General features: G+C 39.0%; 1 long non-coding RNA gene across 1 annotated transcript in view; it reads right to left on the bottom strand.

Moving 5' to 3' along the window:
* Positions 1 to 830: 830 nt before the first annotated feature.
* Positions 831 to 6,000, bottom strand: part of LOC125092279 (uncharacterized) — a 50,534-nt gene continuing 45,364 nt past the window's right edge. Inside the window, exon 3 of the long non-coding RNA XR_007124856.1 lies at positions 831 to 913. This is a non-coding gene — a long non-coding RNA (uncharacterized LOC125092279). The remainder of the gene's footprint in view (positions 914 to 6,000) is intronic.

The following is a 6,000-nucleotide window of genomic DNA, read 5'->3' as shown; positions in this document are numbered from 1 at the left end:
CTGAAAAGGGGAAAGATGATTATTTTAGAGAACAGACTCGCTTTTGTTTAGAGACTTAGAATAGTTGAATCTCCTCCCTTTCCCCATGCCCCAGGCCTATGTGAATAATTGCTGGGTATATTACTTCACATCAGTCATTACCTAATAAGATGGCACTTCTAAGATCTTCCTGAAATTTCATCAGACTCCCCCATTTACTATTCTGCTAGGAATTTAAAGAAGGAAATGCCTAACTAGTCAGGCAGCATGGGAATTATATTAATTTTTAAAAGACTCTTACAGTATTAGAAGCTTTAATGGGCACCTCAGTTAAAAAGAAAAGATATTCTGAAAATCAACCGGGCTCTCCCAGGTCAAGGGAGATCAGATGGAAAAGTTAAAAAATACTGTAACAACAACAAATTCCCATGGCACTCTGATCACCAGTGTTTAGCAGTAATGAAAAGAATGATAAAGATTTCCATATACTGAGGGTCTAACATGTGTGAATTAGATTCATTATCTCTAAGGATTCTAATAACATGTAAAATAGATGTTAAGATCCTTAATTTGAAGATGAGGAAATTGAGACTCCACCTAGTAAAGTTACTTCATCAAAATCACACTTGCTGGGGCGCCTGGGTGGCTCAGTGGTTAAAGCCTCTGCCTTCGGCTCAGGTCATGATCTCAGGGTCCTGGGATCGAGTCCCGCATCGGGCTCTCTGCTCAGCAGGGAGTCTGCCTCCTCCTCCTGTCTCTCTCTGCCTGCCTCTCTGCCTACTTGTAATCTGTCTGTCAAATAAATTAAAAAAAAAAAAAAAACTACCTCTCCCAAAAAAAAAAAAAAAAATCACACTTGCTGGAGCCAATGGTAGACCACAGTCACCAGGTCCGTGTCTGGGACCATCCTCCTTTTCTTCCAATCAGTGGCTTGCTGGAGTGCAAGGGACAATCGTTAAATTTTCAGGATGTTTCAAGTCATTATGAAAAAATAAATTATATAAACCTCCAGGCAAATAAAGTATATTTCATAAGGTAATAAATACTCATAACTTCCTAATTATTTTCTTACACTTTATTATCTGAATTCTTGAGGTTTTATGCCTGTTGTATCTGTTTAGTGGGAACAATACACAGTGGTGTACTCCTGTGTATCTCTTTCTAGCTCCCTTTCCAGTGGCATGTTGGTAGTTTAAAATCAGTCATAGTAGGAGTATTTAGACCCTGGAAATCAGTAAATGCTACAAACCAGAGCTTGGATTATTGTTCTGGTACTTTTCTAGATTTAATAAAGTGATAGAAAAAGTGTTAATAATGCGAATTAAACGTAGAAGTGTTCTAGACCTGTAACCATTATGCTGTTAATAGCAGAAAAAAATGACATATTCTTCCAATGTTAGAAAACTGTCATCTGATTTAGCAAAAATTCACTCATGTTCTAGGCAGAATGAGTGAAGTTTTATCGTTGACCTTTAATGTTTCACTCTCATCTTCTTAGCATAAATGAAAATATCACCCAACATGATGTCAGAACTACATTCCTTCATTCATTCATCGGTTGTGGCCGGAATACAAACGTATTCTGTGAGGATAACTTAACTAAAGAACATTGACAATTTACAATATAGAGTGTTGTATGTTATATTAGTAATTATAAATTGCATGCTGTACAATCTTTAATATCATTGAAATTCATTAAGAATATATGTATACCACACTTTTTTTCAGAGAACTGGTTAAGCATTCCTTAGAACACCAGAACATTCAATGTCATGATATTGTCAACACTGAATGAGATGGCTTTTGCCAAAGTCACCAACTCCTAGTCGCTAAATTCAATTCTTTTTATTTGATTTCTTTGCAGCATTTGGCACTTCAACAACTCTTTTTGTATGTGAAGTATTCTTAGCTTCCAGAAACTACTCCTTCTTTGCTTTTATCATAGTTCAATCTAAGTCCCTCATTTTCATGTCTCTTCTATTTCCTATACCCAAAATATTGGTATTCCAAGGAGTTCTATTCTAAGGTCTCTGTTCTTATAATATTCACTCTTTGACTAATCTCAACTACTAGTAAGTTTTAACAACTTATACTTTGATAACTTGCAAATCTGTATTTCTGGCCTAGATATCTCTCTGAGCATTATATAGGCAAAAGTGTAAATATCCTTAAGTGGATGTCTTTTACAAACTGCCATAAATTGAATGCTTGTGTCCCCCCAAATTCATATTGAAACAAAATTCCCAATGTGATGGTATGGGGGGGGGGCTTTGGGAAGTGATGAGGTCATTGGAATGAAGCCATCATAAGGGCATTAGTCCTCATGAAAGAAATCCCAGGGAGCTCCCTCATTCTCTCTACCCTGTGAGGACAAAGCAAGAAGAAGGCCATCTATGAACCACGAAGCTGGCTACCAGACACCAAATCTGCTGGCACTTTGATCTTGAAATTTTCAGCCTCCAGAACTGTGAGACATAAACCTCTGTTGTTTTTTGTTTTTTTTTTTTTTTAATAAACTTTTTTTTTTTTTAAAGATTTTATTTATTTGACCGAGAGAGATCACAAGCAGGCAGAGAGGCAAGCAGAGAGAGAGAGAGAGGAGGAAGCAGGCTCCCTGCAGACGGGAAAGCCCGATGCGGGACTCAATCCCAGGACCCTGAGATCATGACCTGAGCCGAAGGCAGAGGCTCAACCACTGAGCCACCCAGGTGCCCCTAAACTTCTGTTGTTTTTAAGTCACCCAGTCTAGGCTATTTTTGTTATAGCAGCCCAAACAGACTAAGACAGAAGTCTTGCACTAAATACATCAAGAACCTAATATGTTTTCCCTTGGAAGTGTGCTCTTTCTTTGTTATGTTCTAATCTGATTAATGGCATTATGCAGCCATCCAAGAAATATGTGAGTCATCCTAGCCTTCTCATTCAACTCCAATTTCAATCAATTATGAAGTCTCTTTATCGGGTACATCTCTCCTTTTCTTTCTAAACCTAGCTAATGTTTAAGTTGGGCTCTAACCACCTGTTGTCCGGACTATTGTAATAAGTTTCTAACTGTTCTCCTCACATGTACATTTGCCCACCTGTAATCCATTCGACAAACTGCTACCAGAGTTGTATTTCTAAAATGCAAATGTAATCATATTATTCCCCTCCATGAGACCTAATTTTCTAGAGTGGTGCTTTACTGTCTTTGTCACGGCAACTTTGTAGGAAAAGATACTTCATGTATCAAGACCCAGTGTATGTACATATGCATGTATGCACATGAATCTGCTGGGCACACACGTGTGCACACAGGTATGCATGCATACACATGTGCGCGCACACACACAAATTGAAACAAAAATGTAACAAAACAACAGCTAACTTTCTTATATGCTCGCATTCTGTTTGGTACCTATTGTGTAATTTTTTAAATGCTAGCCAGCTACAGGCCACTGAATTTATTCTAAGGCCTACAAATTATGTGAACCTTCATACTAAAAAATACCAAAGTAGAAGAAAAACAATCTGCATCCATGAAGCATAACAAACAAAGACTTTCGTGATCAAAAGTAACACTACAGGGGCACCTGGGTGGCTCAGCTGGTTGAGCGTCTGCCTTTGGCTCAGGTCATGGTCTCAGGGTCCTGGGATCAAGCCCCATATCAGGCTCTCTGCTCAGCGGGGAGTCTGTTTCTCTCTGCCCCTCCCTCTGCTCTGCTCTCTCTCTCAAATAAATAAATAAAATTCTTAAAAAAAAAAGAAACACTAGAAAATGAAATGAGTGGTAATAAAATATAACCTATCAAAATTTGTTGTATGGTTCTGTAAATCTAAAACTATTCTAAAATAAAGTCTATCAAAATTGTGTTGGATATAACTAAAGTAGGACCTTGAAATCTAAAGTAAAGGTGAGGTTTGACTAAAAAGAGGCATGAGGAAGCTTTCTGGAATGATGGCAATATTATATACCTTGAAAGTTTAGACAACACAGATGTATGCATTTGTCAAATTTCAACAAAGAATATTCCTAATATCTGTACATTTTATTATATGTGAAATTTACCACTAAAAGAAAAAAGGAACTATATGAACATGTTCAACTATAAAGATATGCATGTTGAAGTATTTAGAAAACATCATATTAACATGTGTAAACTGACTTTAGTATGCACCAAAATCTACTATGTGTTGATGAACAGACAGATATGTGAGAAAGCAAGTATGGTAAAAGTTTAGCAGTAGACTCTGCTTTGTGGGTATGCGGATTTTCACATTCAAACCCTTGTAACTTTGTAATATGTTTAAAATGCTTCTTAATACAGTGTTTAAAAAACCTGCTGTGTGAAAGAATACAGACACAGAAGGGTACATAATATAAGATTCCATTTCTGTGATGATCAAAAACAGCGAAAAGTATGGGGAGAAAAATGAGAATAGTGACTGACATTAGGAATGGGAATTGACTGAAAGGGGTAAAAGGAAATATTCTGGTGTGAGGGAAATGCTCTATGTGGTGGTGGACAGATATGTCAATTAAAATTCACCACATTGACATTTACAAACTGTGCATTTCACTCTACATAAATTTTAACTGAATAAAAACAAAAATTCTAAAAACAATAGGTTATGTTATTGGTATCAGACATGTTGAATTCAGAGACAAAAGTATTAAATAATACAACAAAGAATACTTCATGATGAGAAATGAGTAATTAGCAATGTAGATTTTAGGTTATGAGTTTTATGTGTCCAATCACATAGCACCAAAGTCTACAGTGTCCTACCACAGGTATCGTTACAGGGTCTGACTCCATTGTTGTTTATCTGCTGAGAGTTTTCAGGCCCCAGTAGTCCTCCTCCTCCTCCTCCTCTGGCCTTACATCTGAGCAAGGTGTTGAGAAAGTCTGGGTGCCACTGTCCTTGGTACTGGTGGGAAGTTCAAATCATACAAGCCCTGGCCCACACAAGGGAGAACCCCCACTCCAGGCCAAGCCCCAACCCCTAACCAAGATGAAAACCCACAGCCGGTCTCCTTCCCCAGTCCCATCAAGCCACTTAGACCTCCTTGGGAGCCACGCATATCTCTCTGGGAAACCTTATTATGTGAGTGGTAAATCATTTCAAACCCATTTGGTGTGGGTGTCATGTTGTTTGGACCACCTTCTGGGTGAGAGGATCCATCCCACTTCTGCAGAGTGACTACTTAAAACAGGGCATGTAGTAAGTAGAAGGATATCTCTTTGCCCTTGAAATGTCACATAAACAAATAAGAGCTTTTCGCTTTTGCTGCATGACAAAACACCTCATTACCTCGAGTTGGAAAAATAATTTATGATTTCTCACAGTTCTTAGTGCTGACTGAGCACAGGTGAGTGGTTCTCACTAGGTTTCCATCAAATGCCATGGATAGAATCGACTGAAGTCTTCGTTACTGGCATGTCTGGCTCATGGGCTGGGGTGGTTGAAAAAACTGCGAGCCGTCAGTCTCTCCACATGCTTTAGGGCTTCCTCACAGCAAGCTGTTCTCAAGTTAGTCATGCTTCTTACTGGTGTCTGGCTTCCAAGAGCCAGGAGGTAGAAGCTGCCAGGTCTGTGCTGTGCCTGGAACTGGCACACTGCCACTTCTGTAATATTTTATTGGTCAAAATGGTCACAGGGCTTGCCCAGTTTCAAGGGGTTGAAGAGGCAGGCTCTTTTTTTATTTAAATTTCAGTTAGTGGACATGCAGTATAATACTAGTTTCGGTGTAGTGATTCAGCACTTCCATGCCCACCACAACACGCGCTCTCCTTAATCCCCTCCCCTGCTTCCGCCACCCCCCACCCACTTCCCCTCTGGTAACCAGCAGTGTGTTCTCTAGAGGTAAGAGTCTGTTTCTTGGTTTGCCTCTTCCTCTCTCTTTTTTTCCCCTTTGCTCATTTATTTTATTTCTTCAACCTATGAGTGCAATAATATGGTATTTGTCTTTCTCTGACTTACTTCGAGAAGCAGGCTCTTTTGAAGGGAGAGTGGCAAGTGTCATAGCAGGAGAGCATG

The sequence above is a fragment of the Lutra lutra genome, chromosome X (assembly GCF_902655055.1).
Source record: "Lutra lutra chromosome X, mLutLut1.2, whole genome shotgun sequence".
Classification (NCBI taxonomy): domain Eukaryota; kingdom Metazoa; phylum Chordata; class Mammalia; order Carnivora; family Mustelidae; genus Lutra; species Lutra lutra.
Note: the sequence above shows the minus strand (reverse complement) of the source record. Positions and strands in the feature narration are given on the sequence as shown.